The sequence below is a fragment of the Dermacentor albipictus genome, chromosome 3 (genome assembly GCF_038994185.2).
Source record: "Dermacentor albipictus isolate Rhodes 1998 colony chromosome 3, USDA_Dalb.pri_finalv2, whole genome shotgun sequence".
Classification (NCBI taxonomy): Eukaryota; Metazoa; Arthropoda; class Arachnida; order Ixodida; family Ixodidae; genus Dermacentor; species Dermacentor albipictus.
The window spans coordinates 170,965,245-170,993,067 of NC_091823.1; the positions used below are offsets into that span (position 1 = coordinate 170,965,245).

General features: G+C 51.5%; 32 non-coding genes and 12 pseudogenes across 32 annotated transcripts; all 44 read right to left on the reverse strand.

Moving 5' to 3' along the window:
* Positions 1–312: 312 nt before the first annotated feature.
* Positions 313–431, reverse strand: LOC139058062 (5S ribosomal RNA). The gene has a single exon (XR_011513227.1). It is a non-coding gene; the product is annotated as a 5S ribosomal RNA (ribosomal RNA).
* Positions 432–939: 508 nt separating this feature from the next.
* Positions 940–1,058, reverse strand: LOC139058479 (5S ribosomal RNA). The gene has a single exon (XR_011513465.1). It is a non-coding gene; the product is annotated as a 5S ribosomal RNA (ribosomal RNA).
* A 502-nt stretch (positions 1,059–1,560) lies between these two features.
* On the reverse strand, positions 1,561–1,679 carry LOC139058132 (5S ribosomal RNA; annotated as a pseudogene).
* A 512-nt stretch (positions 1,680–2,191) lies between these two features.
* Positions 2,192–2,310, reverse strand: LOC139058063 (5S ribosomal RNA). Its single transcript, XR_011513228.1, has one exon. It is a non-coding gene; the product is annotated as a 5S ribosomal RNA (ribosomal RNA).
* Positions 2,311–2,818: 508 nt separating this feature from the next.
* Positions 2,819–2,937, reverse strand: LOC139058630 (5S ribosomal RNA). The gene has a single exon (XR_011513617.1). It is a non-coding gene; the product is annotated as a 5S ribosomal RNA (ribosomal RNA).
* Positions 2,938–3,445: 508 nt separating this feature from the next.
* Positions 3,446–3,564, reverse strand: LOC139058424 (5S ribosomal RNA). The gene has a single exon (XR_011513411.1). It is a non-coding gene; the product is annotated as a 5S ribosomal RNA (ribosomal RNA).
* A 508-nt stretch (positions 3,565–4,072) lies between these two features.
* On the reverse strand, positions 4,073–4,193 carry LOC139058175 (5S ribosomal RNA; annotated as a pseudogene).
* A 509-nt stretch (positions 4,194–4,702) lies between these two features.
* LOC139058481 (5S ribosomal RNA) lies at positions 4,703–4,821 on the reverse strand. The gene has a single exon (XR_011513467.1). It is a non-coding gene; the product is annotated as a 5S ribosomal RNA (ribosomal RNA).
* Positions 4,822–5,330: 509 nt separating this feature from the next.
* Positions 5,331–5,449, reverse strand: LOC139058319 (5S ribosomal RNA). The gene has a single exon (XR_011513310.1). It is a non-coding gene; the product is annotated as a 5S ribosomal RNA (ribosomal RNA).
* Positions 5,450–5,955: 506 nt separating this feature from the next.
* LOC139058435 (5S ribosomal RNA) lies at positions 5,956–6,074 on the reverse strand. Its single transcript, XR_011513422.1, has one exon. It is a non-coding gene; the product is annotated as a 5S ribosomal RNA (ribosomal RNA).
* A 509-nt stretch (positions 6,075–6,583) lies between these two features.
* On the reverse strand, positions 6,584–6,704 carry LOC139058176 (5S ribosomal RNA; annotated as a pseudogene).
* A 502-nt stretch (positions 6,705–7,206) lies between these two features.
* LOC139058253 (5S ribosomal RNA) lies at positions 7,207–7,325 on the reverse strand (annotated as a pseudogene).
* Positions 7,326–7,837: 512 nt separating this feature from the next.
* On the reverse strand, positions 7,838–7,956 carry LOC139058064 (5S ribosomal RNA). Its single transcript, XR_011513229.1, has one exon. It is a non-coding gene; the product is annotated as a 5S ribosomal RNA (ribosomal RNA).
* Positions 7,957–8,461: 505 nt separating this feature from the next.
* Positions 8,462–8,580, reverse strand: LOC139058741 (5S ribosomal RNA). The gene has a single exon (XR_011513728.1). It is a non-coding gene; the product is annotated as a 5S ribosomal RNA (ribosomal RNA).
* A 508-nt stretch (positions 8,581–9,088) lies between these two features.
* On the reverse strand, positions 9,089–9,207 carry LOC139058446 (5S ribosomal RNA). Its single transcript, XR_011513433.1, has one exon. It is a non-coding gene; the product is annotated as a 5S ribosomal RNA (ribosomal RNA).
* A 507-nt stretch (positions 9,208–9,714) lies between these two features.
* LOC139058107 (5S ribosomal RNA) lies at positions 9,715–9,833 on the reverse strand. The gene has a single exon (XR_011513270.1). It is a non-coding gene; the product is annotated as a 5S ribosomal RNA (ribosomal RNA).
* Positions 9,834–10,342: 509 nt separating this feature from the next.
* On the reverse strand, positions 10,343–10,461 carry LOC139058482 (5S ribosomal RNA). The gene has a single exon (XR_011513468.1). It is a non-coding gene; the product is annotated as a 5S ribosomal RNA (ribosomal RNA).
* Positions 10,462–10,963: 502 nt separating this feature from the next.
* On the reverse strand, positions 10,964–11,082 carry LOC139058254 (5S ribosomal RNA; annotated as a pseudogene).
* Positions 11,083–11,594: 512 nt separating this feature from the next.
* LOC139058065 (5S ribosomal RNA) lies at positions 11,595–11,713 on the reverse strand. The gene has a single exon (XR_011513230.1). It is a non-coding gene; the product is annotated as a 5S ribosomal RNA (ribosomal RNA).
* Positions 11,714–12,225: 512 nt separating this feature from the next.
* LOC139058067 (5S ribosomal RNA) lies at positions 12,226–12,344 on the reverse strand. The gene has a single exon (XR_011513232.1). It is a non-coding gene; the product is annotated as a 5S ribosomal RNA (ribosomal RNA).
* A 507-nt stretch (positions 12,345–12,851) lies between these two features.
* Positions 12,852–12,970, reverse strand: LOC139057996 (5S ribosomal RNA). The gene has a single exon (XR_011513161.1). It is a non-coding gene; the product is annotated as a 5S ribosomal RNA (ribosomal RNA).
* A 507-nt stretch (positions 12,971–13,477) lies between these two features.
* On the reverse strand, positions 13,478–13,596 carry LOC139058457 (5S ribosomal RNA). Its single transcript, XR_011513444.1, has one exon. It is a non-coding gene; the product is annotated as a 5S ribosomal RNA (ribosomal RNA).
* Positions 13,597–14,104: 508 nt separating this feature from the next.
* On the reverse strand, positions 14,105–14,225 carry LOC139058177 (5S ribosomal RNA; annotated as a pseudogene).
* Positions 14,226–14,734: 509 nt separating this feature from the next.
* Positions 14,735–14,855, reverse strand: LOC139058198 (5S ribosomal RNA; annotated as a pseudogene).
* A 507-nt stretch (positions 14,856–15,362) lies between these two features.
* Positions 15,363–15,481, reverse strand: LOC139058483 (5S ribosomal RNA). The gene has a single exon (XR_011513469.1). It is a non-coding gene; the product is annotated as a 5S ribosomal RNA (ribosomal RNA).
* A 509-nt stretch (positions 15,482–15,990) lies between these two features.
* LOC139058484 (5S ribosomal RNA) lies at positions 15,991–16,109 on the reverse strand. The gene has a single exon (XR_011513470.1). It is a non-coding gene; the product is annotated as a 5S ribosomal RNA (ribosomal RNA).
* A 506-nt stretch (positions 16,110–16,615) lies between these two features.
* Positions 16,616–16,734, reverse strand: LOC139058096 (5S ribosomal RNA). The gene has a single exon (XR_011513260.1). It is a non-coding gene; the product is annotated as a 5S ribosomal RNA (ribosomal RNA).
* Positions 16,735–17,245: 511 nt separating this feature from the next.
* On the reverse strand, positions 17,246–17,364 carry LOC139058485 (5S ribosomal RNA). The gene has a single exon (XR_011513471.1). It is a non-coding gene; the product is annotated as a 5S ribosomal RNA (ribosomal RNA).
* A 511-nt stretch (positions 17,365–17,875) lies between these two features.
* On the reverse strand, positions 17,876–17,996 carry LOC139058178 (5S ribosomal RNA; annotated as a pseudogene).
* A 507-nt stretch (positions 17,997–18,503) lies between these two features.
* LOC139058090 (5S ribosomal RNA) lies at positions 18,504–18,622 on the reverse strand. Its single transcript, XR_011513254.1, has one exon. It is a non-coding gene; the product is annotated as a 5S ribosomal RNA (ribosomal RNA).
* A 509-nt stretch (positions 18,623–19,131) lies between these two features.
* LOC139058486 (5S ribosomal RNA) lies at positions 19,132–19,250 on the reverse strand. The gene has a single exon (XR_011513472.1). It is a non-coding gene; the product is annotated as a 5S ribosomal RNA (ribosomal RNA).
* Positions 19,251–19,758: 508 nt separating this feature from the next.
* On the reverse strand, positions 19,759–19,879 carry LOC139058179 (5S ribosomal RNA; annotated as a pseudogene).
* Positions 19,880–20,387: 508 nt separating this feature from the next.
* LOC139058487 (5S ribosomal RNA) lies at positions 20,388–20,506 on the reverse strand. The gene has a single exon (XR_011513473.1). It is a non-coding gene; the product is annotated as a 5S ribosomal RNA (ribosomal RNA).
* A 508-nt stretch (positions 20,507–21,014) lies between these two features.
* Positions 21,015–21,133, reverse strand: LOC139058488 (5S ribosomal RNA). Its single transcript, XR_011513474.1, has one exon. It is a non-coding gene; the product is annotated as a 5S ribosomal RNA (ribosomal RNA).
* Positions 21,134–21,638: 505 nt separating this feature from the next.
* LOC139058489 (5S ribosomal RNA) lies at positions 21,639–21,757 on the reverse strand. The gene has a single exon (XR_011513475.1). It is a non-coding gene; the product is annotated as a 5S ribosomal RNA (ribosomal RNA).
* Positions 21,758–22,263: 506 nt separating this feature from the next.
* On the reverse strand, positions 22,264–22,382 carry LOC139058490 (5S ribosomal RNA). The gene has a single exon (XR_011513476.1). It is a non-coding gene; the product is annotated as a 5S ribosomal RNA (ribosomal RNA).
* Positions 22,383–22,888: 506 nt separating this feature from the next.
* Positions 22,889–23,007, reverse strand: LOC139058492 (5S ribosomal RNA). The gene has a single exon (XR_011513478.1). It is a non-coding gene; the product is annotated as a 5S ribosomal RNA (ribosomal RNA).
* Positions 23,008–23,515: 508 nt separating this feature from the next.
* LOC139058163 (5S ribosomal RNA) lies at positions 23,516–23,634 on the reverse strand (annotated as a pseudogene).
* A 506-nt stretch (positions 23,635–24,140) lies between these two features.
* Positions 24,141–24,259, reverse strand: LOC139058112 (5S ribosomal RNA; annotated as a pseudogene).
* Positions 24,260–24,765: 506 nt separating this feature from the next.
* LOC139058493 (5S ribosomal RNA) lies at positions 24,766–24,884 on the reverse strand. Its single transcript, XR_011513479.1, has one exon. It is a non-coding gene; the product is annotated as a 5S ribosomal RNA (ribosomal RNA).
* A 506-nt stretch (positions 24,885–25,390) lies between these two features.
* LOC139058494 (5S ribosomal RNA) lies at positions 25,391–25,509 on the reverse strand. The gene has a single exon (XR_011513480.1). It is a non-coding gene; the product is annotated as a 5S ribosomal RNA (ribosomal RNA).
* Positions 25,510–26,016: 507 nt separating this feature from the next.
* Positions 26,017–26,137, reverse strand: LOC139058180 (5S ribosomal RNA; annotated as a pseudogene).
* Positions 26,138–26,644: 507 nt separating this feature from the next.
* LOC139058019 (5S ribosomal RNA) lies at positions 26,645–26,763 on the reverse strand. Its single transcript, XR_011513184.1, has one exon. It is a non-coding gene; the product is annotated as a 5S ribosomal RNA (ribosomal RNA).
* Positions 26,764–27,272: 509 nt separating this feature from the next.
* On the reverse strand, positions 27,273–27,391 carry LOC139058495 (5S ribosomal RNA). Its single transcript, XR_011513481.1, has one exon. It is a non-coding gene; the product is annotated as a 5S ribosomal RNA (ribosomal RNA).
* Positions 27,392–27,823: the final 432 nt, after the last annotated feature.

Sequence of the window (27,823 nt, forward strand, 5' to 3'; positions counted from 1 at the left end):
ATGCGTGCGTTGCAGCCCACAATGTGCCACTTTATCGACGAGTTGTCATTGAGCTGTATGCGGGCGGGCGTGATAGCGAAGCGGTTAGAAGCTCGTGCGACTAAATTTTGCATGCAGCATTACGTCCTTCATTCCGCGCAGAATATCGCGTAGTGGCCTGCATATTGGTTTCACACTTCGGCGTCGGCTCTACCAGCAGGCTCCAGTTGAACGTAAGTAACAGTAAAAGCAGCTGCCCACACACACACACACACACACACAAAAAAAAACGTCACAGAAACACGGAATAATAAAAAAAAGCAAAAAGAAGGGTGCCAACAGCACTCGGTGTTCCCAGGTGGTCTCCCTCCCAAGTACTGACCGAGCCCAATGCTGCTTAGCTTCGGGGATCGGACGAGAACCGGCGTATTCAGCATGGTATGGCCGATGGCAAGGATGCTGTGTTTCCGACTGCACCTGTATCGTGCTATGTGCATTCGCCCAGTGAATGTATTGCTCCATCACGTACGCGGCAGTCTTTCCGCGAACAATACACGCACACGTCGATTACTCCGTTTGTGGTTGTTCGCTGCATGCGTGCGTGCAATTAAGTCATGCTCGCTCACAAAAACAAGAAAGAGGGGGAGCGCATTATGCGTGCGTTGCAGCCCACAATGTGCCACTTTATCGACGAGTTGTCATTGAGCTGTATGCGGGCGGGCGTGATAGCGAAGCGGTTAGAAGCTCGTGCGACTAAATTTTGCATGCAGCATTACGTCCGTCATTCCGCGCAGAATATCGCGTAGTGGCCTGCATATTGGTTTCACACTTCGGCGTCGGCTCTACCAGCAGGCTCCAGTTGAACGTAAGTAACAGTAAAAGCAGCTGCCCACACACACACACACACAAAAAAAAAACGTCACAGAAACACGGAATAATAAAAAAAAGCAAAAAGAAGGGTGCCATCAGCACTCGGTGTTCCCAGGTGGTCTCCCTCCCAAGTACTGACCGAGCCCAATGCTGCTTAGCTTCGGGGATCGGACGAGAACCGGCGTATTCAGCATGGTATGGCCGATGGCAAGGATGCTGTGTTTCCGACTGCACCTGTATCGTGCTATGTGCATTCGCCCAGTGAATGTATTGCTCCATCACGTACGCGGCAGTCTTTCCGCGAACAATACACGCACACGTCGATTACTCCGTTTGTGGTTGTTCGCTGCATGCGTGCGTGCAAGTAAGTCATGCTCGCTCACAAAAACAAGAAAGAGGGGGAGCGCATTATGCGTGCGTTGCAGCCCACAATGTGCCACTTTATCGACGAGTTGTCATTGAGCTGTATGCGGGCGGGCGTGATAGCGAAGCGGTTAGAAGCTCGTGCGACTAAATTTTGCATGCAGCATTACGTCCGTCATTCCGCGCAGAATATCGCGTAGTGGCCTTCATATTGGTTTCACACTTCGGCGTCGGCTCTACCAGCAGGCTCCAGTTGAACGTAAGTAACAGTAAAAGCAGCTGCCCACACACACACACACAAAAAACGTCACAGAAACACGGAATAATAAAAAAAAGCAAAAAGAAGGGTGCCATCAGCACTCGGTGTTCCCAGGTGGTCTCCCTCCCACGTACTGACCGAGCCCAATGCTGCTTAGCTTCGGGGATCGGACGAGAACCGGCGTATTCAGCAAGGTATGGCCGATGGCAAGGATGCTGTGTTTCCGACTGCACCTGTATCGTGCTATGTGCATTCGCCCAGTGAATGTATTGCTCCATCACGTACGCGGCAGTCTTTCCGCGAACAATACACGCACACGTCGATTACTCCGTTTGTGGTTGTTCGCTGCATGCGTGCTAGCAAGTAAGTCATGCTCGCTCACAAAAACAAGAAAGAGGGGGAGCGCATTATGCGTGCGTTGCAGCCCACAATGTGCCACTTTATCGACGAGTTGTCATTGAGCTGTATGCGGGCGGGCGTGATAGCGAAGCGGTTAGAAGCTCGTGCGACTAAATTTTGCATGCAGCATTACGTCCGTCATTCCGCGCAGAATATCGCGTAGTGGCCTGCATATTGGTTTCACACTTCGGCGTCGGCTCTACCAGCAGGCTCCAGTTGAACGTAAGTAACAGTAAAAGCAGCTGCCCACACACACACACACACACACACAAAAAAAACGTCACAGAAACACGGAATAATAAAAAAAAGCAAAAAGAAGGGTGCCAACAGCACTCGGTGTTCCCAGGTGGTCTCCCTCCCAAGTACTGACCGAGCCCAATGCTGCTTAGCTTCGGGGATCGGACGAGAACCGGCGTATTCAGCATGGTATGGCCGATGGCAAGGATGCTGTGTTTCCTACTGCACCTGTATCGTGCTATGTGCATTCGCCCAGTGAATGTATTGCTCCATCACGTACGCGGCAGTCTTTCCGCGAACAATACACGCACACGTCGATTACTCCGTTTGTGGATGTTCGCTGCATGCGTGCGTGCAAGTAAGTCATGCTCGCTCACAAAAACAAGAAAGAGGGGGAGCGCATTATGCGTGCGTTGCAGCCCACAATGTGCCACTTTATCGACGAGTTGTCATTGAGCTGTATGCGGGCGGGCGTGATAGCGAAGCGGTTAGAAGCTCGTGCGACTAAATTTTGCATGCAGCATTACGTCCGTCATTCCGCGCAGAATATCGCGCAGTGGCCTGCATATTGGTTTCACACTTCGGCGTCGGCTCTACCAGCAGGCTCCAGTTGAACGTAAGTAACAGTAAAAGCAGCTGCCCACACACACACACACACACAAAAAAAACGTCACAGAAACACGGAATAATAAAAAAAAGCAAAAAGAAGGGTGCCATCAGCACTCGGTGTTCCCAGGTGGTCTCCCTCCCAAGTACTGACCGAGCCCAATGCTGCTTAGCTTCGGGGATCGGACGAGACCCGGCGTATTCAGCATGGTATGGCCGATGGCAAGGATGCTGTGTTTCCGACTGCACCTGTATCGTGCTATGTGCATTCGCCCAGTGAATGTATTGCTCCATCACGTACGCGGCAGTCTTTCCGCGAACAATACACGCACACGTCGATTACTCCGTTTGTGGATGTTCGCTGCATGCGTGCGTGCAAGTAAGTCATGCTCGCTCACAAAAACAAGAAAGAGGGGGAGCGCATTATGCGTGCGTTGCAGCCCACAATGTGCCACTTTATCGACGAGTTGTCATTGAGCTGTATGCGGGCGGGCGTGATAGCGAAGCGGTTAGAAGCTCGTGTGGCTAAATTTTGCATGCAGCATTACGTCCGTCATTCCGCGCAGAATATCGCGTAGTGGCCTGCATATTGGTTTCACACTTCGGCGTCGGCTCTACCAGCAGGCTCCAGTTGAACGTAAGTAACAGTAAAAGCAGCTGCCCCCACACACACACACACAAAAAAAAAACGTCACAGAAACACGGAATAATAAAAAAAAGCAAAAAGAAGGGTGCCATCAGCACTCGGTGTTCCCAGGAGGTCTCCCTCCCAAGTACTGACCGAGCCCAATGCTGCTTAGCTTCGGGGATCGGACGAGAACCGGCGTATTCAGCATGGTATGGCCGATGGCAAGGATGCTGTGTTTCCGACTGCACCTGTATCGTGCTATGTGCATTCGCCCAGTGAATGTATTGCTCCATCACGTACGCGGCAGTCTTTCCGCGAACAATACACGCACACGTCGATTACTCCGTTTGTGGTTGTTCGCTGCATGCGTGCGTGCAAGTAAGTCATGCTCGCTCACAAAAACAAGAAAGAGGGGGAGCGCATTATGCGTGCGTTGCAGCCCACAATGTGCCACTTTATCGACGAGTTGTCATTGAGCTGTATGCGGGCGGGCGTGATAGCGAAGCGGCTAGAAGCTCGTGCGACTAAATTTTGCATGCAGCATTACGTCCGTCATTCCGCGCAGAATATCGCGTAGTGGCCTGCATATTGGTTTCACACTTCGGCGTCGGCTCTACCAGCAGGCTCCAGTTGAACGTAAGTAACAGTAAAAGCAGCTGCCCACACACACACACACACACAAAAAAAACGTCACAGAAACACGGAATAATAAAAAAAAGCAAAAAGAAGGGTGCCATCAGCACTCGGTGTTCCCAGGTGGTCTCCCTCCCAAGTACTGACCGAGCCCAATATGCTGCTTAGCTTCGGGGATCGGACGAGAACCGGCGTATTCAGCATGGTATGGCCGATGGCAAGGATGCTGTGTTTCCTACTGCACCTGTATCGTGCTATGTGCATTCGCCCAGTGAATGTATTGCTCCATCACGTACGCGGCAGTCTTTCCGCGAACAATACACGCACACGTCGATTACTCCGTTTGTGGATGTTCGCTGCATGCGTGCGTGCAAGTAAGTCATGCTCGCTCACAAAAACAAGAAAGAGGGGGAGCGCATTATGCGTGCGTTGCAGCCCACAATGTGCCACTTTATCGACGAGTTGTCATTGAGCTGTATGCGGGCGGGCGTGATAGCGAAGCGGTTAGAAGCTCGTGCGACTAAATTTTGCATGCAGCATTACGTCCGTCATTCCGCGCAGAATATCGCGTAGTGGCCTGCATATTGGTTTCACACTTCGGCGTCGGCTCTACCAGCAGGCTCCAGTTGAACGTAAGTAACAGTAAAAGCAGCTGCCCACACACACACACACACACAAAAAAAAACGTCACAGAAACACGGAATAATAAAAAAAAGCAAAAAGAAGGGTGCCATCAGCACTCGGTGTTCCCAGGTGGTCTCCCTCCCAAGTACTGACCGAGCCCAATGCTGCTTAGCTTCGGGGATCGGACGAGAACCGGCGTATTCAGCATGGTATGGCCGATGGCAAGGATGCTGTGTTTCCGACTGCACCTGTATCGTGCTATGTGCATTCGCCCAGTGAATGTATTGCTCCATCACGTACGCGGCAGTCTTTCCGCGAACAATACACGCACACGTCGATTACTCCGTTTGTGGTTGTTCGCTGCATGCGTGCGTGCAAGTAAGTCATGCTCGCTCACAAAAACAAGAAAGAGGGGGAGCGCATTATGCGTGCGTTGCAGCCCACAATGTGCCACTTTATCGACGAGTTGTCATTGAGCTGTATGCGGGCGGGCGTGATAGCGAAGCGGTTAGAAGCTCGTGCGACTAAATTTTGCATGCAGCATTACGTCCGTCATTCCGCGCAGAATATCGCGTAGTGGCCTGCATATTGGTTTCACACTTCGGCGTCGGCTCTACCAGCAGGCTCCAGTTGAACGTAAGTAACAGTAAAAGCAGCTGCCCACACACACACACACAAAAAAAAAAAAACGTCACAGAAACACGGAATAATAAAAAAAAGCAAAAAGAAGGGTGCCATCAGCACTCGGTGTTCCCAGGTGGTCTCCCTCCCACGTACTGACCGAGCCCAATGCTGCTTAGCTTCGGGGATCGGACGAGACCCGGCGTATTCAGCATGGTATGGCCGATGGCAAGGATGCTGTGTTTCCGACTGCACCTGTATCGTGCTATGTGCATTCGCCCAGTGAATGTATTGCTCCATCACGTACGCGGCAGTCTTTCCGCGAACAATACACGCACACGTCGATTACTCCGTTTGTGGATGTTCGCTGCATGCGTGCGTGCAAGTAAGTCATGCTCGCTCACAAAAACAAGAAAGAGGGGGAGCGCATTATGCGTGCGTTGCAGCCCACAATGTGCCACTTTATCGACGAGTTGTCATTGAGCTGTATGCGGGCGGGCGTGATAGCGAAGCGGTTAGAAGCTCGTGCGACTAAATTTTGCATGCAGCATTACGTCCGTCATTCCGCGCAGAATATCGCGTAGTGGCCTGCATATTGGTTTCACACTTCGGCGTCGGCTCTACCAGCAGGCTCCAGTTGAACGTAAGTAACAGTAAAAGCAGCTGCCCACACACACACACACACAAAAAAAACGTCACAGAAACACGGAATAATAAAAAAAAGCAAAAAGAAGGGTGCCATCAGCACTCGGTGTTCCCAGGAGGTCTCCCTCCCAAGTACTGACCGAGCCCAATGCTGCTTAGCTTCGGGGATCGGACGAGAACCGGCGTATTCAGCATGGTATGGCCGATGGCAAGGATGCTGTGTTTCCGACTGCACCTGTATCGTGCTATGTGCATTCGCCCAGTGAATGTATTGCTCCATCACGTACGCGGCAGTCTTTCCGCGAACAATACACGCACACGTCGATTACTCCGTTTGTGGTTGTTCGCTGCATGCGTGCGTGCAAGTAAGTCATGCTCGCTCACAAAAACAAGAAAGAGGGGGAGCGCATTATGCGTGCGTTGCAGCCCACAATGTGCCACTTTATCGACGAGTTGTCATTGAGCTGTATGCGGGCGGGCGTGATAGCGAAGCGGTTAGAAGCTCGTGCGACTAAATTTTGCATGCAGCATTACGTCCGTCATTCCGCGCAGAATATCGCGTAGTGGCCCGCATATTGGTTTCACACTTCGGCGTCGGCTCTACCAGCAGGCTCCAGTTGAACGTAAGTAACAGTAAAAGCAGCTGCCCACACACACACACACACACAAAAAAAAACGTCACAGAAACACGGAATAATAAAAAAAAGCAAAAAGAAGGGTGCCATCAGCACTCGGTGTTCCCAGGTGGTCTCCCTCCCAAGTACTGACCGAGCCCAATATGCTGCTTAGCTTCGGGGATCGGACGAGAACCGGCGTATTCAGCATGGTATGGCCGATGGCAAGGATGCTGTGTTTCCTACTGCACCTGTATCGTGCTATGTGCATTCGCCCAGTGAATGTATTGCTCCATCACGTACGCGGCAGTCTTTCCGCGAACAATACACGCACACGTCGATTACTCCGTTTGTGGATGTTCGCTGCATGCGTGCGTGCAAGTAAGTCATGCTCGCTCACAAAAACAAGAAAGAGGGGGAGCGCATTATGCGTGCGTTGCAGCCCACAATGTGCCACTTTATCGACGAGTTGTCATTGAGCTGTATGCGGGCGGGCGTGATAGCGAAGCGGTTAGAAGCTCGTGCGACTAAATTTTGCATGCAGCATTACGTCCGTCATTCCGCGCAGAATATCGCGTAGTGGCCTTCATATTGGTTTCACACTTCGGCGTCGGCTCTACCAGCAGGCTCCAGTTGAACGTAAGTAACAGTAAAAGCAGCTGCCCACACACACACACACAAAAAACGTCACAGAAACACGGAATAATAAAAAAAAGCAAAAAGAAGGGTGCCATCAGCACTCGGTGTTCCCAGGTGGTCTCCCTCCCACGTACTGACAGAGCCCAATGCTGCTTAGCTTCGGGGATCGGACGAGAACCGGCGTATTCAGCATGGTATGGCCGATGGCAAGGATGCTGTGTTTCCGACTGCACCTGTATCGTGCTATGTGCATTCGCCCAGTGAATGTATTGCTCCATCACGTACGCGGCAGTCTTTCCGCGAACAATACACGCACACGTCGATTACTCCGTTTGTGGTTGTTCGCTGCATGCGTGCGTGCAAGTAAGTCATGCTCGCTCACAAAAACAAGAAAGAGGGGGAGCGCATTATGCGTGCGTTGCAGCCCACAATGTGCCACTTTATCGACGAGTTGTCATTGAGCTGTATGCGGGCGGGCGTGATAGCGAAGCGGTTAGAAGCTCGTGCGACTAAATTTTGCATGCAGCATTACGTCCGTCATTCCGCGCAGAATATCGCGTAGTGGCCTGCATATTGGTTTCACACTTCGGCGTCGGCTCTACCAGCAGGCTCCAGTTGAACGTAAGTAACAGTAAAAGCAGCTGCCCACACACACACACACACACACACAAAAAAAACGTCACAGAAACACGGAATAATAAAAAAAAGCAAAAAGAAGGGTGCCAACAGCACTCGGTGTTCCCAGGTGGTCTCCCTCCCAAGTACTGACCGAGCCCAATGCTGCTTAGCTTCGGGGATCGGACGAGAACCGGCGTATTCAGCATGGTATGGCCGATGGCAAGGATGCTGTGTTTCCTACTGCACCTGTATCGTGCTATGTGCATTCGCCCAGTGAATGTATTGCTCCATCACGTACGCGGCAGTCTTTCCGCGAACAATACACGCACACGTCGATTACTCCGTTTGTGGATGTTCGCTGCATGCGTGCGTGCAAGTAAGTCATGCTCGCTCACAAAAACAAGAAAGAGGGGGAGCGCATTATGCGTGCGTTGCAGCCCACAATGTGCCACTTTATCGACGAGTTGTCATTGAGCTGTATGCGGGCGGGCGTGATAGCGAAGCGGTTAGAAGCTCGTGCGACTAAATTTTGCATGCAGCATTACGTCCGTCATTCCGCGCAGAATATCGCGTAGTGGCCTGCATATTGGTTTCACACTTCGGCGTCGGCTCTACCAGCAGGCTCCAGTTGAACGTAAGTAACAGTAAAAGCAGCTGCCCACACACACACACACAAAAAAAAAACGTCACAGAAACACGGAATAATAAAAAAAGCAAAAAGAAGGGTGCCATCAGCACTCGGTGTTCCCAGGTGGTCTCCCTCCCAAGTACTGACCGAGCCCAATGCTGCTTAGCTTCGGGGATCGGACGAGACCCGGCGTATTCAGCATGGTATGGCCGATGGCAAGGATGCTGTGTTTCCGACTGCACCTGTATCGTGCTATGTGCATTCGCCCAGTGAATGTATTGCTCCATCACGTACGCGGCAGTCTTTCCGCGAACAATACACGCACACGTCGATTACTCCGTTTGTGGATGTTCGCTGCATGCGTGCGTGCAAGTAAGTCATGCTCGCTCACAAAAACAAGAAAGAGGGGGAGCGCATTATGCGTGCGTTGCAGCCCACAATGTGCCACTTTATCGACGAGTTGTCATTGAGCTGTATGCGGGCGGGCGTGATAGCGAAGCGGTTAGAAGCTCGTGCGACTAAATTTTGCATGCAGCATTACGTCCGTCATTCCGCGCAGAATATCGCGTAGTGGCCTGCATATTGGTTTCACACTTCGGCGTCGGCTCTACCAGCAGGCTCCAGTTGAACGTAAGTAACAGTAAAAGCAGCTGCCCACACACACACACACACAAAAAAAAAACGTCACAGAAACACGGAATAATAAAAAAAAGCAAAAAGAAGGGTGCCATCAGCACTCGGTGTTCCCAGGAGGTCTCCCTCCCAAGTACTGACCGAGCCCAATGCTGCTTAGCTTCGGGGATCGGACGAGAACCGGCGTATTCAGCATGGTATGGCCGATGGCAAGGATGCTGTGTTTCCGACTGCACCTGTATCGTGCTATGTGCATTCGCCCAGTGAATGTATTGCTCCATCACGTACGCGGCAGTCTTTCCGCGAACAATACACGCACACGTCGATTACTCCGTTTGTGGTTGTTCGCTGCATGCGTGCGTGCAAGTAAGTCATGCTCGCTCACAAAAACAAGAAAGAGGGGGAGCGCATTATGCGTGCGTTGCAGCCCACAATGTGCCACTTTATCGACGAGTTGTCATTGAGCTGTATGCGGGCGGGCGTGATAGCGAAGCGGTTAGAAGCTCGTGCGACTAAATTTTGCATGCAGCATTACGTCCGTCATTCCGCGCAGAATATCGCGTAGTGGCCTGCATATTGGTTTCACACTTCGGCGTCGGCTCTACCAGCAGGCTCCAGTTGAACGTAAGTAACAGTAAAAGCAGCTGCCCACACACACACACACACAAAAAAAAACGTCACAGAAACACGGAATAATAAAAAAAAGCAAAAAGAAGGGTGCCATCAGCACTCGGTGTTCCCAGGAGGTCTCCCTCCCAAGTACTGACCGAGCCCAATGCTGCTTAGCTTCGGCGATCGGACGAGAACCGGCGTATTCAGCATGGTATGGCCGATGGCAAGGATGCTGTGTTTCCGACTGCACCTGTATCGTGCTATGTGCATTCGCCCAGTGAATGTATTGCTCCATCACGTACGCGGCAGTCTTTCCGCGAACAATACACGCACACGTCGATTACTCCGTTTGTGGTTGTTCGCTGCATGCGTGCGTGCAAGTAAGTCATGCTCGCTCACAAAAACAAGAAAGAGGGGGAGCGCATTATGCGTGCGTTGCAGCCCACAATGTGCCACTTTATCGACGAGTTGTCATTGAGCTGTATGCGGGCGGGCGTGATAGCGAAGCGGTTAGAAGCTCGTGCGACTAAATTTTGCATGCAGCATTACGTCCGTCATTCCGCGCAGAATATCGCGTAGTGGCCTGCATATTGGTTTCACACTTCGGCGTCGGCTCTACCAGCAGGCTCCAGTTGAACGTAAGTAACAGTAAAAGCAGCTGCCCACACACACACACACACACAAAAAAAAACGTCACAGAAACACGGAATAATAAAAAAAAGCAAAAAGAAGGGTGCCATCAGCACTCGGTGTTCCCAGGTGGTCTCCCTCCCAAGTACTGACCGAGCCCAATGCTGCTTAGCTTCGGGGATCGGACGAGAACCGGCGTATTCAGCATGGTATGGCCGATGGCAAGGATGCTGTGTTTCCGACTGCACCTGTATCGTGCTATGTGCATTCGCCCAGTGAATGTATTGCTCCATCACGTACGCGGCAGTCTTTCCGCGAACAATACACGCACACGTCGATTACTCCGTTTGTGGTTGTTCGCTGCATGCGTGCGTGCAAGTAAGTCATGCTCGCTCACAAAAACAAGAAAGAGGGGGAGCGCATTATGCGTGCGTTGCAGCCCACAATGTGCCACTTTATCGACGAGTTGTCATTGAGCTGTATGCGGGCGGGCGTGATAGCGAAGCGGTTAGAAGCTCGTGCGACTAAATTTTGCATGCAGCATTACGTCCGTCATTCCGCGCAGAATATCGCGTAGTGGCCTTCATATTGGTTTCACACTTCGGCGTCGGCTCTACCAGCAGGCTCCAGTTGAACGTAAGTAACAGTAAAAGCAGCTGCCCACACACACACACACAAAAAACGTCACAGAAACACGGAATAATAAAAAAAAGCAAAAAGAAGGGTGCCATCAGCACTCGGTGTTCCCAGGTGGTCTCCCTCCCACGTACTGACAGAGCCCAATGCTGCTTAGCTTCGGGGATCGGACGAGAACCGGCGTATTCAGCATGGTATGGCCGATGGCAAGGATGCTGTGTTTCCGACTGCACCTGTATCGTGCTATGTGCATTCGCCCAGTGAATGTATTGCTCCATCACGTACGCGGCAGTCTTTCCGCGAACAATACACGCACACGTCGATTACTCCGTTTGTGGTTGTTCGCTGCATGCGTGCGTGCAAGTAAGTCATGCTCGCTCACAAAAACAAGAAAGAGGGGGAGCGCATTATGCGTGCGTTGCAGCCCACAATGTGCCACTTTATCGACGAGTTGTCATTGAGCTGTATGCGGGCGGGCGTGATAGCGAAGCGGTTAGAAGCTCGTGCGACTAAATTTTGCATGCAGCATTACGTCCGTCATTCCGCGCAGAATATCGCGTAGTGGCCTGCATATTGGTTTCACACTTCGGCGTCGGCTCTACCAGCAGGCTCCAGTTGAACGTAAGTAACAGTAAAAGCAGCTGCCCACACACACACACACACACACAAAAAAAAAACGTCACAGAAACACGGAATAATAAAAAAAAGCAAAAAGAAGGGTGCCAACAGCACTCGGTGTTCCCAGGTGGTCTCCCTCCCAAGTACTGACCGAGCCCAATGCTGCTTAGCTTCGGGGATCGGACGAGAACCGGCGTATTCAGCATGGTATGGCCGATGGCAAGGATGCTGTGTTTCCGACTGCACCTGTATCGTGCTATGTGCATTCGCCCATTGAATGTATTGCTCCATCACGTACGCGGCAGTCTTTCCGCGAACAATACACGCACACGTCGATTACTCCGTTTGTGGATGTTCGCTGCATGCGTGCGTGCAAGTAAGTCATGCTCGCTCACAAAAACAAGAAAGAGGGGGAGCGCATTATGCGTGCGTTGCAGCCCACAATGTGCCACTTTATCGACGAGTTGTCATTGAGCTGTATGCGGGCGGGCGTGATAGCGAAGCGGTTAGAAGCTCGTGCGACTAAATTTTGCATGCAGCATTACGTCCGTCATTCCGCGCAGAATATCGCGTAGTGGCCTGCATATTGGTTTCACACTTCGGCGTCGGCTCTACCAGCAGGCTCCAGTTGAACGTAAGTAACAGTAAAAGCAGCTGCCCACACACACACACACACACACAAAAAAAAAACGTCACAGAAACACGGAATAATAAAAAAAAGCAAAAAGAAGGGTGCCAACAGCACTCGGTGTTCCCAGGTGGTCTCCCTCCCAAGTACTGACCGAGCCCAATGCTGCTTAGCTTCGGGGATCGGACGAGAACCGGCGTATTCAGCATGGTATGGCCGATGGCATGGATGCTGTGTTTCCTACTGCACCTGTATCGTGCTATGTGCATTCGCCCAGTGAATGTATTGCTCCATCACGTACGCGGCAGTCTTTCCGCGAACAATACACGCACACGTCGATTACTCCGTTTGTGGATGTTCGCTGCATGCGTGCGTGCAAGTAAGTCATGCTCGCTCACAAAAACAAGAAAGAGGGGGAGCGCATTATGCGTGCGTTGCAGCCCACAATGTGCCACTTTATCGACGAGTTGTCATTGAGCTGTATGCGGGCGGGCGTGATAGCGAAGCGGTTAGAAGCTCGTGCGACTAAATTTTGCATGCAGCATTACGTCCGTCATTCCGCGCAGAATATCGCGTAGTGGCCTGCATATTGGTTTCACACTTCGGCGTCGGCTCTACCAGCAGGCTCCAGTTGAACGTAAGTAACAGTAAAAGCAGCTGCCCACACACACACACACACAAAAAAAAAACGTCACAGAAACACGGAATAATAAAAAAAGCAAAAAGAAGGGTGCCATCAGCACTCGGTGTTCCCAGGTGGTCTCCCTCCCAAGTACTGACCGAGCCCAATGCTGCTTAGCTTCGGGGATCGGACGAGACCCGGCGTATTCAGCATGGTATGGCCGATGGCAAGGATGCTGTGTTTCCGACTGCACCTGTATCGTGCTATGTGCATTCGCCCAGTGAATGTATTGCTCCATCACGTACGCGGCAGTCTTTCCGCGAACAATACACGCACACGTCGATTACTCCGTTTGTGGATGTTCGCTGCATGCGTGCGTGCAAGTAAGTCATGCTCGCTCACAAAAACAAGAAAGAGGGGGAGCGAATTATGCGTGCGTTGCAGCCCACAATGTGCCACTTTATCGACGAGTTGTCATTGAGCTGTATGCGGGCGGGCGTGATAGCGAAGCGGTTAGAAGCTCGTGCGACTAAATTTTGCATGCAGCATTACGTCCGTCATTCCGCGCAGAATATCGCGTAGTGGCCTGCATATTGGTTTCACACTTCGGCGTCGGCTCTACCAGCAGGCTCCAGTTGAACGTAAGTAACAGTAAAAGCAGCTGCCCACACACACACACACACAAAAAAAAACGTCACAGAAACACGGAATAATAAAAAAAAGCAAAAAGAAGGGTGCCATCAGCACTCGGTGTTCCCAGGAGGTCTCCCTCCCAAGTACTGACCGAGCCCAATGCTGCTTAGCTTCGGGGATCGGACGAGAACCGGCGTATTCAGCATGGTATGGCCGATGGCAAGGATGCTGTGTTTCCGACTGCACCTGTATCGTGCTATGTGCATTCGCCCAGTGAATGTATTGCTCCATCACGTACGCGGCAGTCTTTCCGCGAACAATACACGCACACGTCGATTACTCCGTTTGTGGTTGTTCGCTGCATGCGTGCGTGCAAGTAAGTCATGCTCGCTCACAAAAACAAGAAAGAGGGGGAGCGCATTATGCGTGCGTTGCAGCCCACAATGTGCCACTTTATCGACGAGTTGTCATTGAGCTGTATGCGGGCGGGCGTGATAGCGAAGCGGTTAGAAGCTCGTGCGACTAAATTTTGCATGCAGCATTACGTCCGTCATTCCGCGCAGAATATCGCGTAGTGGCCTGCATATTGGTTTCACACTTCGGCGTCGGCTCTACCAGCAGGCTCCAGTTGAACGTAAGTAACAGTAAAAGCAGCTGCCCACACACACACACACACACAAAAAAAACGTCACAGAAACACGGAATAATAAAAAAAAGCAAAAAGAAGGGTGCCATCAGCACTCGGTGTTCCCAGGTGGTCTCCCTCCCAAGTACTGACCGAGCCCAATATGCTGCTTAGCTTCGGGGATCGGACGAGAACCGGCGTATTCAGCATGGTATGGCCGATGGCAAGGATGCTGTGTTTCCTACTGCACCTGTATCGTGCTATGTGCATTCGCCCAGTGAATGTATTGCTCCATCACGTACGCGGCAGTCTTTCCGCGAACAATACACGCACACGTCGATTACTCCGTTTGTGGATGTTCGCTGCATGCGTGCGTGCAAGTAAGTCATGCTCGCTCACAAAAACAAGAAAGAGGGGGAGCGCATTATGCGTGCGTTGCAGCCCACAATGTGCCACTTTATCGACGAGTTGTCATTGAGCTGTATGCGGGCGGGCGTGATAGCGAAGCGGTTAGAAGCTCGTGCGACTAAATTTTGCATGCAGCATTACGTCCGTCATTCCGCGCAGAATATCGCGTAGTGGCCTGCATATTGGTTTCACACTTCGGCGTCGGCTCTACCAGCAGGCTCCAGTTGAACGTAAGTAACAGTAAAAGCAGCTGCCCACACACACACACACACACACAAAAAAACGTCACAGAAACACGGAATAATAAAAAAAAGCAAAAAGAAGGGTGCCATCAGCACCCGGTGTTCCCAGGTGGTCTCCCTCCCAAGTACTGACCGAGCCCAATATGCTGCTTAGCTTCGGGGATCGGACGAGAACCGGCGTATTCAGCATGGTATGGCCGATGGCAAGGATGCTGTGTTTCCTACTGCACCTGTATCGTGCTATGTGCATTCGCCCAGTGAATGTATTGCTCCATCACGTACGCGGCAGTCTTTCCGCGAACAATACACGCACACGTCGATTACTCCGTTTGTGGATGTTCGCTGCATGCGTGCGTGCAAGTAAGTCATGCTCGCTCACAAAAACAAGAAAGAGGGGGAGCGCATTATGCGTGCGTTGCAGCCCACAATGTGCCACTTTATCGACGAGTTGTCATTGAGCTGTATGCGGGCGGGCGTGATAGCGAAGCGGTTAGAAGCTCGTGCGACTAAATTTTGCATGCAGCATTACGTCCGTCATTCCGCGCAGAATATCGCGTAGTGGCCTGCATATTGGTTTCACACTTCGGCGTCGGCTCTACCAGTAGGCTCCAGTTGAACGTAAGTAACAGTAAAAGCAGCTGCCCACACACACACACACACAAAAAAAAAACGTCACAGAAACACGGAATAATAAAAAAAGCAAAAAGGAGGGTGCCATCAGCACTCGGTGTTCCCAGGTGGTCTCCCTCCCAAGTACTGACCGAGCCCAATGCTGCTTAGCTTCGGGGATCGGACGAGAACCGGCGTATTCAGCATGGTATGGCCGATGGCAAGGATGCTGTGTTTCCGACTGCACCTGTATCGTGCTATGTGCATTCGCCCAGTGAATGTATTGCTCCATCACGTACGCGGCAGTCTTTCCGCGAACAATACACGCACACGTCGATTACTCCGTTTGTGGTTGTTCGCTGCATGCGTGCGTGCAAGTAAGTCATGCTCGCTCACAAAAACAAGAAAGAGGGGGAGCGCATTATGCGTGCGTTGCAGCCCACAATGTGCCACTTTATCGACGAGTTGTCATTGAGCTGTATGCGGGCGGGCGTGATAGCGAAGCGGTTAGAAGCTCGTGCGACTAAATTTTGCATGCAGCATTACGTCCGTCATTCCGCGCAGAATATCGCGTAGTGGCCTGCATATTGGTTTCACACTTCGGCGTCGGCTCTACCAGCAGGCTCCAGTTGAACGTAAGTAACAGTAAAAGCAGCTGCCCACACACACACACACACACAAAAAAAAACGTCACAGAAACACGGAATAATAAAAAAAAGCAAAAAGAAGGGTGCCATCAGCACTCGGTGTTCCCAGGTGGTCTCCCTCCCAAGTACTGACCGAGCCCAATGCTGCTTAGCTTCGGGGATCGGACGAGAACCGGCGTATTCAGCATGGTATGGCCGATGGCAAGGATGCTGTGTTTCCGACTGCACCTGTATCGTGCTATGTGCATTCGCCCAGTGAATGTATTGCTCCATCACGTACGCGGCAGTCTTTCCGCGAACAATACACGCACACGTCGATTACTCCGTTTGTGGATGTTCGCTGCATGCGTGCGTGCAAGTAAGTCATGCTCGCTCACAAAAACAAGAAAGAGGGGAGCGCATTATGCGTGCGTTGCAGCCCACAATGTGCCACTTTATCGACGAGTTGTCATTGAGCTGTATGCGGGCGGGCGTGATAGCGAAGCGGTTAGAAACTCGTGCGACTAAATTTTGCATGCAGCATTACGTCCGTCATTCCGCGCAGAATATCGCGTAGTGGCCTGCATATTGGTTTCACACTTCGGCGTCGGCTCTACCAGCAGGCTCCAGTTGAACGTAAGTAACAGTAAAAGCAGCTGCCCACACACACACACACACAAAAAAAAACGTCACAGAAACACGGAATAATAAAAAAAAGCAAAAAGAAGGGTGCCATCAGCACTCGGTGTTCCCAGGTGGTCTCCCTCCCAAGTACTGACCGAACCCAATGCTGCTTAGCTTCGGGGATCGGACGAGAACCGGCGTATTCAGCATGGTATGGCCGATGGCAAGGATGCTGTGTTTCCGACTGCACCTGTATCGTGCTATGTGCATTCGCCCAGTGAATGTATTGCTCCATCACGTACGCGGCAGTCTTTCCGCGAACAATACACGCACACGTCGATTACTCCGTTTGTGGATGTTCGCTGCATGCGTGCGTGCAAGTAAGTCATGCTCGCTCACAAAAACAAGAAAGAGGGGGAGCGCATTATGCGTGCGTTGCAGCCCACAATGTGCCACTTTATCGACGAGTTGTCATTGAGCTGTATGCGGGCGGGCGTGATAGCGAAGCGGTTAGAAGCTCGTGCGACTAAATTTTGCATGCAGCATTACGTCCGTCATTCCGCGCAGAATATCGCGTAGTGGCCTGCATATTGGTTTCACACTTCGGCGTCGGCTCTACCAGCAGGCTCCAGTTGAACGTAAGTAACAGTAAAAGCAGCTGCCCACACACACACACACACACACACAAAAAAACGTCACAGAAACACGGAATAATAAAAAAAAGCAAAAAGAAGGGTGCCATCAGCACTCGGTGTTCCCAGGTGGTCTCCCTCCCAAGTACTGACCGAGCCCAATGCTGCTTAGCTTCGGGGATCGGACGAGAACCGGCGTATTCAGCATGGTATGGCCGATGGCAAGGATGCTGTGTTTCCGACTGCACCTGTATCGTGCTATGTGCATTCGCCCAGTGAATGTATTGCTCCATCACGTACGCGGCAGTCTTTCCGCGAACAATACACGCACACGTCGATTACTCCGTTTGTGGTTGTTCGCTGCATGCGTGCGTGCAAGTAAGTCATGCTCGCTCACAAAAACAAGAAAGAGGGGGAGCGCATTATGCGTGCGTTGCAGCCCACAATGTGCCACTTTATCGACGAGTTGTCATTGAGCTGTATGCGGGCGGGCGTGATAGCGAAGCGGTTAGAAGCTCGTGCGACTAAATTTTGCATGCAGCATTACGTCCGTCATTCCGCGCAGAATATCGCGTAGTGGCCTGCATATTGGTTTCACACTTCGGCGTCGGCTCTACCAGCAGGCTCCAGTTGAACGTAAGTAACAGTAAAAGCAGCTGCCCACACACACACACACACACACACAAAAAAACGTCACAGAAACACGGAATAATAAAAAAAAGCAAAAAGAAGGGTGCCATCAGCACTCGGTGTTCCCAGGTGGTCTCCCTCCCAAGTACTGACCGAGCCCAATATGCTGCTTAGCTTCGGGGATCGGACGAGAACCGGCGTATTCAGCATGGTATGGCCGATGGCAAGGATGCTGTGTTTCCTACTGCACCTGTATCGTGCTATGTGCATTCGCCCAGTGAATGTATTGCTCCATCACGTACGCGGCAGTCTTTCCGCGAACAATACACGCACACGTCGATTACTCCGTTTGTGGATGTTCGCTGCATGCGTGCGTGCAAGTAAGTCATGCTCGCTCACAAAAACAAGAAAGAGGGGGAGCGCATTATGCGTGCGTTGCAGCCCACAATGTGCCACTTTATCGACGAGTTGTCATTGAGCTGTATGCGGGCGGGCGTGATAGCGAAGCGGTTAGAAGCTCGTGCGACTAAATTTTGCATGCAGCATTACGTCCGTCATTCCGCGCAGAATATCGCGTAGTGGCCTGCATATTGGTTTCACACTTCGGCGTCGGCTCTACCAGCAGGCTCCAGTTGAACGTAAGTAACAGTAAAAGCAGCTGCCCACACACACACACACACAAAAAAAAACGTCACAGAAACACGGAATAATAAAAAAAAGCAAAAAGAAGGGTGCCATCAGCACTCGGTGTTCCCAGGTGGTCTCCCTCCCAAGTACTGACCGAGCCCAATGCTGCTTAGCTTTGGGGATCGGACGAGAACCGGCGTATTCAGCATGGTATGGCCGATGGCAAGGATGCTGTGTTTCCGACTGCACCTGTATCGTGCTATGTGCATTCGCCCAGTGAATGTATTGCTCCATCACGTACGCGGCAGTCTTTCCGCGAACAATACACGCACACGTCGATTACTCCGTTTGTGGATGTTCGCTGCATGCGTGCGTGCAAGTAAGTCATGCTCGCTCACAAAAACAAGAAAGAGGGGGAGCGCATTATGCGTGCGTTGCAGCCCACAATGTGCCACTTTATCGACGAGTTGTCATTGAGCTGTATGCGGGCGGGCGTGATAGCGAAGCGGTTAGAAGCTCGTGCGACTAAATTTTGCATGCAGCATTACGTCCGTCATTCCGCGCAGAATATCGCGTAGTGGCCTGCATATTGGTTTCACACTTCGGCGTCGGCTCTACCAGCAGGCTCCAGTTGAACGTAAGTAACAGTAAAAGCAGCTGCCCACACACACACACACACACAAAAAAAAACGTCACAGAAACACGGAATAATAAAAAAAAGCAAAAAGAAGGGTGCCATCAGCACTCGGTGTTCCCAGGTGGTCTCCCTCCCAAGTACTGACCGAGCCCAATGCTGCTTAGCTTCGGGGATCGGACGAGAACCGGCGTATTCAGCATGGTATGGCCGATGGCAAGGATGCTGTGTTTCCGACTGCACCTGTATCGTGCTATGTGCATTCGCCCAGTGAATGTATTGCTCCATCACGTACGCGGCAGTCTTTCCGCGAACAATACACGCACACGTCGATTACTCCGTTTGTGGTTGTTCGCTGCATGCGTGCGTGCAAGTAAGTCATGCTCGCTCACAAAAACAAGAAAGAGGGGGAGCGCATTATGCGTGCGTTGCAGCCCACAATGTGCCACTTTATCGACGAGTTGTCATTGAGCTGTATGCGGGCGGGCGTGATAGCGAAGCGGTTAGAAGCTCGTGCGACTAAATTTTGCATGCAGCATTACGTCCGTCATTCCGCGCAGAATATCGCGTAGTGGCCTGCATATTGGTTTCACACTTCGGCGTCGGCTCTACCAGCAGGCTCCAGTTGAACGTAAGTAACAGTAAAAGCAGGTGCCCACACACACACACACACACAAAAAAAACGTCACAGAAACACGGAATAATAAAAAAAAGCAAAAAGAAGGGTGCCATCAGCACTCGGTGTTCCCAGGTGGTCTCCCTCCCAAGTACTGACCGAGCCCAATATGCTGCTTAGCTTCGGGGATCGGACGAGAACCGGCGTATTCAGCATGGTATGGCCGATGGCAAGGATGCTGTGTTTCCTACTGCACCTGTATCGTGCTATGTGCATTCGCCCAGTGAATGTATTGCTCCATCACGTACGCGGCAGTCTTTCCGCGAACAATACACGCACACGTCGATTACTCCGTTTGTGGATGTTCGCTGCATGCGTGCGTGCAAGTAAGTCATGCTCGCTCACAAAAACAAGAAAGAGGGGGAGCGCATTATGCGTGCGTTGCAGCCCACAATGTGCCACTTTATCGACGAGTTGTCATTGAGCTGTATGCGGGCGGGCGTGATAGCGAAGCGGTTAGAAGCTCGTGCGACTAAATTTTGCATGCAGCATTACGTCCGTCATTCCGCGCAGAATATCGCGTAGTGGCCTGCATATTGGTTTCACACTTCGGCGTCGGCTCTACCAGCAGGCTCCAGTTGAACGTAAGTAACAGTAAAAGCAGCTGCCCACACACACACACACACACAAAAAAAACGTCACAGAAACACGGAATAATAAAAAAAAGCAAAAAGAAGGGTGCCATCAGCACTCGGTGTTCCCAGGTGGTCTCCCTCCCAAGTACTGACCGAGCCCAATGCTGCTTAGCTTCGGGGATCGGACGAGAACCGGCGTATTCAGCATGGTATGGCCGATGGCAAGGATGCTGTGTTTCCGACTGCACCTGTATCGTGCTATGTGCATTCGCCCAGTGAATGTATTGCTCCATCACGTACGCGGCAGTCTTTCCGCGAACAATACACGCACACGTCGATTACTCCGTTTGTGGTTGTTCGCTGCATGCGTGCGTGCAAGTAAGTCATGCTCGCTCACAAAAACAAGAAAGAGGGGGAGCGCATTATGCGTGCGTTGCAGCCCACAATGTGCCACTTTATCGACGAGTTGTCATTGAGCTGTATGCGGGCGGGCGTGATAGCGAAGCGGTTAGAAGCTCGTGCGACTAAATTTTGCATGCAGCATTACGTCCGTCATTCCGCGCAGAATATCGCGTAGTGGCCTGCATATTGGTTTCACACTTCGGCGTCGGCTCTACCAGCAGGCTCCAGTTGAACGTAAGTAACAGTAAAAGCAGCTGCCCACACACACACACACACACAAAAAAAACGTCACAGAAACACGGAATAATAAAAAAAAGCAAAAAGAAGGGTGCCATCAGCACTCGGTGTTCCCAGGTGGTCTCCCTCCCAAGTACTGACCGAGCCCAATGCTGCTTAGCTTCGGGGATCGGACGAGAACCGGCGTATTCAGCATGGTATGGCCGATGGCATGGATGCTGTGTTTCCTACTGCACCTGTATCGTGCTATGTGCATTCGCCCAGTGAATGTATTGCTCCATCACGTACGCGGCAGTCTTTCCGCGAACAATACACGCACACGTCGATTACTCCGTTTGTGGATGTTCGCTGCATGCGTGCGTGCAAGTAAGTCATGCTCGCTCACAAAAACAAGAAAGAGGGGGAGCGCATTATGCGTGCGTTGCAGCCCACAATGTGCCACTTTATCGACGAGTTGTCATTGAGCTGTATGCGGGCGGGCGTGATAGCGAAGCGGTTAGAAGCTCGTGCGACTAAATTTTGCATGCAGCATTACGTCCGTCATTCCGCGCAGAATATCGCGTAGTGGCCTGCATATTGGTTTCACACTTCGGCGTCGGCTCTACCAGCAGGCTCCAGTTGAACGTAAGTAACAGTAAAAGCAGCTGCCCACACACACACACACAAAAAAAAACGTCACAGAAACACGGAATAATAAAAAAAAGCAAAAAGAAGGGTGCCATCAGCACTCGGTGTTCCCAGGTGGTCTCCCTCCCAAGTACTGACCGAGCCCAATGCTGCTTAGCTTCGGGGATCGGACGAGAACCGGCGTATTCAGCATGGTATGGCCGATGGCAAGGATGCTGTGTTTCCGACTGCACCTGTATCGTGCTATGTGCATTCGCCCAGTGAATGTATTGCTCCATCACGTACGCGGCAGTCTTTCCGCGAACAATACACGCACACATCGATTACTCCGTTTGTGGTTGTTCGCTGCATGCGTGCGTGCAAGTAAGTCATGCTCGCTCACAAAAACAAGAAAGAGGGGGAGCGCATTATGCGTGCGTTGCAGCCCACAATGTGCCACTTTATCGACGAGTTGTCATTGAGCTGTATGCGGGCGGGCGTGATAGCGAAGCGGTTAGAAGCTCGTGCGACTAAATTTTGCATGCAGCATTACGTCCGTCATTCCGCGCAGAATATCGCGTAGTGGCCTGCATATTGGTTTCACACTTCGGCGTCGGCTCTACCAGCAGGCTCCAGTTGAACGTAAGTAACAGTAAAAGCAGCTGCCCACACACACACACACACAAAAAAAAACGTCACAGAAACACGGAATAATAAAAAAAGCAAAAAGAAGGGTGCCATCAGCACTCGGTGTTCCCAGGTGGTCTCCCTCCCAAGTACTGACCGAGCCCAATGCTGCTTAGCTTCGGGGATCGGACGAGAACCGGCGTATTCAGCATGGTATGGCCGATGGCATGGATGCTGTGTTTCCTACTGCACCTGTATCGTGCTATGTGCATTCGCCCAGTGAATGTATTGCTCCATCACGTACGCGGCAGTCTTTCCGCGAACAATACACGCACACGTCGATTACTCCGTTTGTGGATGTTCGCTGCATGCGTGCGTGCAAGTAAGTCATGCTCGCTCACAAAAACAAGAAAGAGGGGGAGCGCATTATGCGTGCGTTGCAGCCCACAATGTGCCACTTTATCGACGAGTTGTCATTGAGCTGTATGCGGGCGGGCGTGATAGCGAAGCGGTTAGAAGCTCGTGCGACTAAATTTTGCATGCAGCATTACGTCCGTCATTCCGCGCAGAATATCGCGTAGTGGCCTGCATATTGGTTTCACACTTCGGCGTCGGCTCTACCAGCAGGCTCCAGTTGAACGTAAGTAACAGTAAAAGCAGCTGCCCACACACACACACACAAAAAAAAAACGTCACAGAAACACGGAATAATAAAAAAAAGCAAAAAGAAGGGTGCCATCAGCACTCGGTGTTCCCAGGTGGTCTCCCTCCCAAGTACTGACCGAGCCCAATGCTGCTTAGCTTCGGGGATCGGACGAGAACCGGCGTATTCAGCATGGTATGGCCGATGGCAAGGATGCTGTGTTTCCGACTGCACCTGTATCGTGCTATGTGCATTCGCCCAGTGAATGTATTGCTCCATCACGTACGCGGCAGTCTTTCCGCGAACAATACACGCACACGTCGATTACTCCGTTTGTGGTTGTTCGCTGCATGCGTGCGTGCAAGTAAGTCATGCTCGCTCACAAAAACAAGAAAGAGGGGGAGCGCATTATGCGTGCGTTGCAGCCCACAATGTGCCACTTTATCGACGAGTTGTCATTGAGCTGTATGCGGGCGGGCGTGATAGCGAAGCGGTTAGAAGCTCGTGCGACTAAATTTTGCATGCAGCATTACGTCCGTCATTCCGCGCAGAATATCGCGTAGTGGCCTGCATATTGGTTTCACACTTCGGCGTCGGCTCTACCAGCAGGCTCCAGTTGAACGTAAGTAACAGTAAAAGCAGCTGCCCACACACACACACACACACAAAAAAAACGTCACCGAAACACGGAATAATAAAAAAAAGCAAAAAGAAGGGTGCCATCAGCACTCGGTGTTCCCCGGTGGTCTCCCTCCCAAGTATTGACCGAGCCCAATGCTGCTTAGCTTCGGGGATCGGACGAGAACCGGCGTATTCAGCATGGTATGGCCGATGGCATGGATGCTGTGTTTCCTACTGCACCTGTATCGTGCTATGTGCATTCGCCCAGTGAATGTATTGCTCCATCACGTACGCGGCAGTCTTTCCGCGAACAATACACGCACACGTCGATTACTCCGTTTGTGGATGTTCGCTGCATGCGTGCGTGCAAGTAAGTCATGCTCGCTCACAAAAACAAGAAAGAGGGGGAGCGCATTATGCGTGCGTTGCAGCCCACAATGTGCCACTTTATCGACGAGTTGTCATTGAGCTGTATGCGGGCGGGCGTGATAGCGAAGCGGTTAGAAGCTCGTGCGACTAAATTTTGCATGCAGCATTACGTCCGTCATTCCGCGCAGAATATCGCGTAGTGGCCTGCATATTGGTTTCACACTTCGGCGTCGGCTCTACCAGCAGGCTCCAGTTGAACGTAAGTAACAGTAAAAGCAGCTGCCCACACACACACACACACACAAAAAAACGTCACAGAAACACGGAATAATAAAAAAAGCAAAAAGAAGGGTGCCATCAGCACTCGGTGTTCCCAGGTGGTCTCCCTCCCAAGTACTGACCGAGCCCAATGCTGCTTAGCTTCGGGGATCGGACGAGAACCGGCGTATTGAGCATGGTATGGCCGATGGCAAGGATGCTGTGTTTCCGACTGCACCTGTATCGTGCTATGTGCATTCGCCCAGTGAATGTATTGCTCCATCACGTACGCGGCAGTCTTTCCGCGAACAATACACGCACACGTCGATTACTCCGTTTGTGGTTGTTCGCTGCATGCGTGCGTGCAAGTAAGTCATGCTCGCTCACAAAAACAAGAAAGAGGGGGAGCGCATTATGCGTGCGTTGCAGCCCACAATGTGCCACTTTATCGACGAGTTGTCATTGAGCTGTATGCGGGCGGGCGTGATAGCGAAGCGGTTAGAAGCTCGTGCGACTAAATTTTGCATGCAGCATTACGTCCGTCATGCCGCGCAGAATATCGCGTAGTGGCCTGCATATTGGTTTCACACTTCGGCGTCGGCTCTACCAGCAGGCTCCAGTTGAACGTAAGTAACAGTAAAAGCAGCTGCCCACACACACACACACACAAAAAAAAACGTCACAGAAACACGGAATAATAAAAAAAGCAAAAAGAAGGGTGCCATCAGCACTCGGTGTTCCCAGGTGGTCTCCCTCCCAAGTACTGACCGAGCCCAATGCTGCTTAGCTTCGGGGATCGGACGAGAACCGGCGTATTCAGCATGGTATGGCCGATGGCATGGATGCTGTGTTTCCTACTGCACCTGTATCGTGCTATGTGCATTCGCCCAGTGAATGTATTGCTCCATCACGTACGCGGCAGTCTTTCCGCGAACAATACACGCACACGTCGATTACTCCGTTTGTGGATGTTCGCTGCATGCGTGCGTGCAAGTAAGTCATGCTCGCTCACAAAAACAAGAAAGAGGGGGAGCGCATTATGCGTGCGTTGCAGCCCACAATGTGCCACTTTATCGACGAGTTGTCATTGAGCTGTATGCGGGCGGGCGTGATAGCGAAGCGGTTAGAAGCTCGTGCGACTAAATTTTGCATGCAGCATTACGTCCGTCATTCCGCGCAGAATATCGCGTAGTGGCCTGCATATTGGTTTCACACTTCGGCGTCGGCTCTACCAGCAGGCTCCAGTTGAACGTAAGTAACAGTAAAAGCAGCTGCCCACACACACACACAAAAAAAAAAAACGTCACAGAAACACGGAATAATAAAAAAAAGCAAAAAGAAGGGTGCCATCAGCACTCGGTGTTCCCAGGTGGTCTCCCTCCCAAGTACTGACCGAGCCCAATGCTGCTTAGCTTCGGGGATCGGACGAGAACCGGCGTATTCAGCATGGTATGGCCGATGGCAAGGATGCTGTGTTTCCGACTGCACCTGTATCGTGCTATGTGCATTCGCCCAGTGAATGTATTGCTCCATCACGTACGCGGCAGTCTTTCCGCGAACAATACACGCACACGTCGATTACTCCGTTTGTGGATGTTCGCTGCATGCGTGCGTGCAAGTAAGTCATGCTCGCTCACAAAAACAAGAAAGAGGGGGAGCGCATTATGCGTGCGTTGCAGCCCACAATGTGCCACTTTATCGACGAGTTGTCATTGAGCTGTATGCGGGCGGGCGTGATAGCGAAGCGGTTAGAAGCTCGTGCGACTAAATTTTGCATGCAGCATTACGTCCGTCATTCCGCGCAGAATATCGCGTAGTGGCCTGCATATTGGTTTCACACTTCGGCGTCGGCTCTACCAGCAGGCTCCAGTTGAACGTAAGTAACAGTAAAAGCAGCTGCCCACACACACACACACAAAAAAAAAAACGTCACAGAAACACGGAATAATAAAAAAAAGCAAAAAGAAGGGTGCCATCAGCACTCGGTGTTCCCAGGTGGTCTCCCTCCCAAGTACTGACCGAGCCCAATATGCTGCTTAGCTTCGGGGATCGGACGAGAACCGGCGTATTCAGCATGGTATGGCCGATGGCAAGGATGCTGTGTTTCCTACTGCACCTGTATCGTGCTATGTGCATTCGCCCAGTGAATGTATTGCTCCATCACGTACGCGGCAGTCTTTCCGCGAACAATACACGCACACGTCGATTACTCCGTTTGTGGATGTTCGCTGCATGCGTGCGTGCAAGTAAGTCATGCTCGCTCACAAAAACAAGAAAGAGGGGGAGCGCATTATGCGTGCGTTGCAGCCCACAATGTGCCACTTTATCGACGAGTTGTCATTGAGCTGTATGCGGGCGGGCGTGATAGCGAAGCGGTTAGAAGCTCGTGCGACTAAATTTTGCATGCAGCATTACGTCCGTCATTCCGCGCAGAATATCGCGTAGTGGCCTGCATATTGGTTTCACACTTCGGCGTCGGCTCTACCAGCAGGCTCCAGTTGAACGTAAGTAACAGTAAAAGCAGCTGCCCCCACACACACACACACAAAAAAAAACGTCACAGAAACACGGAATAATAAAAAAAAGCAAAAAGAAGGGTGCCATCAGCACTCGGTGTTCCCAGGTGGTCTCCCTCCCAAGTACTGACCGAGCCCAATGCTGCTTATCTTCGGGGATCGGACGAGAACCGGCGTATTCAGCATGGTATGGCCGATGGCAAGGATGCTGTGTTTCCTACTGCACCTGTATCGTGCTATGTGCATTCGCCCAGTGAATGTATTGCTCCATCACGTACGCGGCAGTCTTTCCGCGAACAATACACGCACACGTCGATTACTCCGTTTGTGGATGTTCGCTGCATGCGTGCGTGCAAGTAAGTCATGCTCGCTCACAAAAACAAGAAAGAGGGGGAGCGCATTATGCGTGCGTTGCAGCCCACAATGTGCCACTTTATCGACGAGTTGTCATTGAGCTGTATGCGGGCGGGCGTGATAGCGAAGCGGTTAGAAGCTCGTGCGACTAAATTTTGCATGCAGCATTACGTCCGTCATTCCGCGCAGAATATCGCGTAGTGGCCTGCATATTGGTTTCACACTTCGGCGTCGGCTCTACCAGCAGGCTCCAGTTGAACGTAAGTAACAGTAAAAGCAGCTGCCCACACACACACACACACACAAAAAAAAACGTCACAGAAACACGGAATAATAAAAAAAAGCAAAAAGAAGGGTGCCATCAGCACTCGGTGTTCCCAGGTGGTCTCCCTCCCAAGTACTGACCGAGCCCAATGCTGCTTAGCTTCGGGGATCGGACGAGAACCGGCGTATTCAGCATGGTATGGCCGATGGCATGGATGCTGTGTTTCCTACTGCACCTGTATCGTGCTATGTGCATTCGCCCAGTGAATGTATTGCTCCATCACGTACGCGGCAGTCTTTCCGCGAACAATACACGCACACGTCGATTACTCCGTTTGTGGATGTTCGCTGCATGCGTGCGTGCAAGTAAGTCATGCTCGCTCACAAAAACAAGAAAGAGGGGGAGCGCATTATGCGTGCGTTGCAGCCCACAATGTGCCACTTTATCGACGAGTTGTCATTGAGCTGTATGCGGGCGGGCGTGATAGCGAAGCGGTTAGAAGCTCGTGCGACTAAATTTTGCATGCAGCATTACGTCCGTCATTCCGCGCAGAATATCGCGTAGTGGCCTGCATATTGGTTTCACACTTCGGCGTCGGCTCTACCAGCAGGCTCCAGTTGAACGTAAGTAACAGTAAAAGCA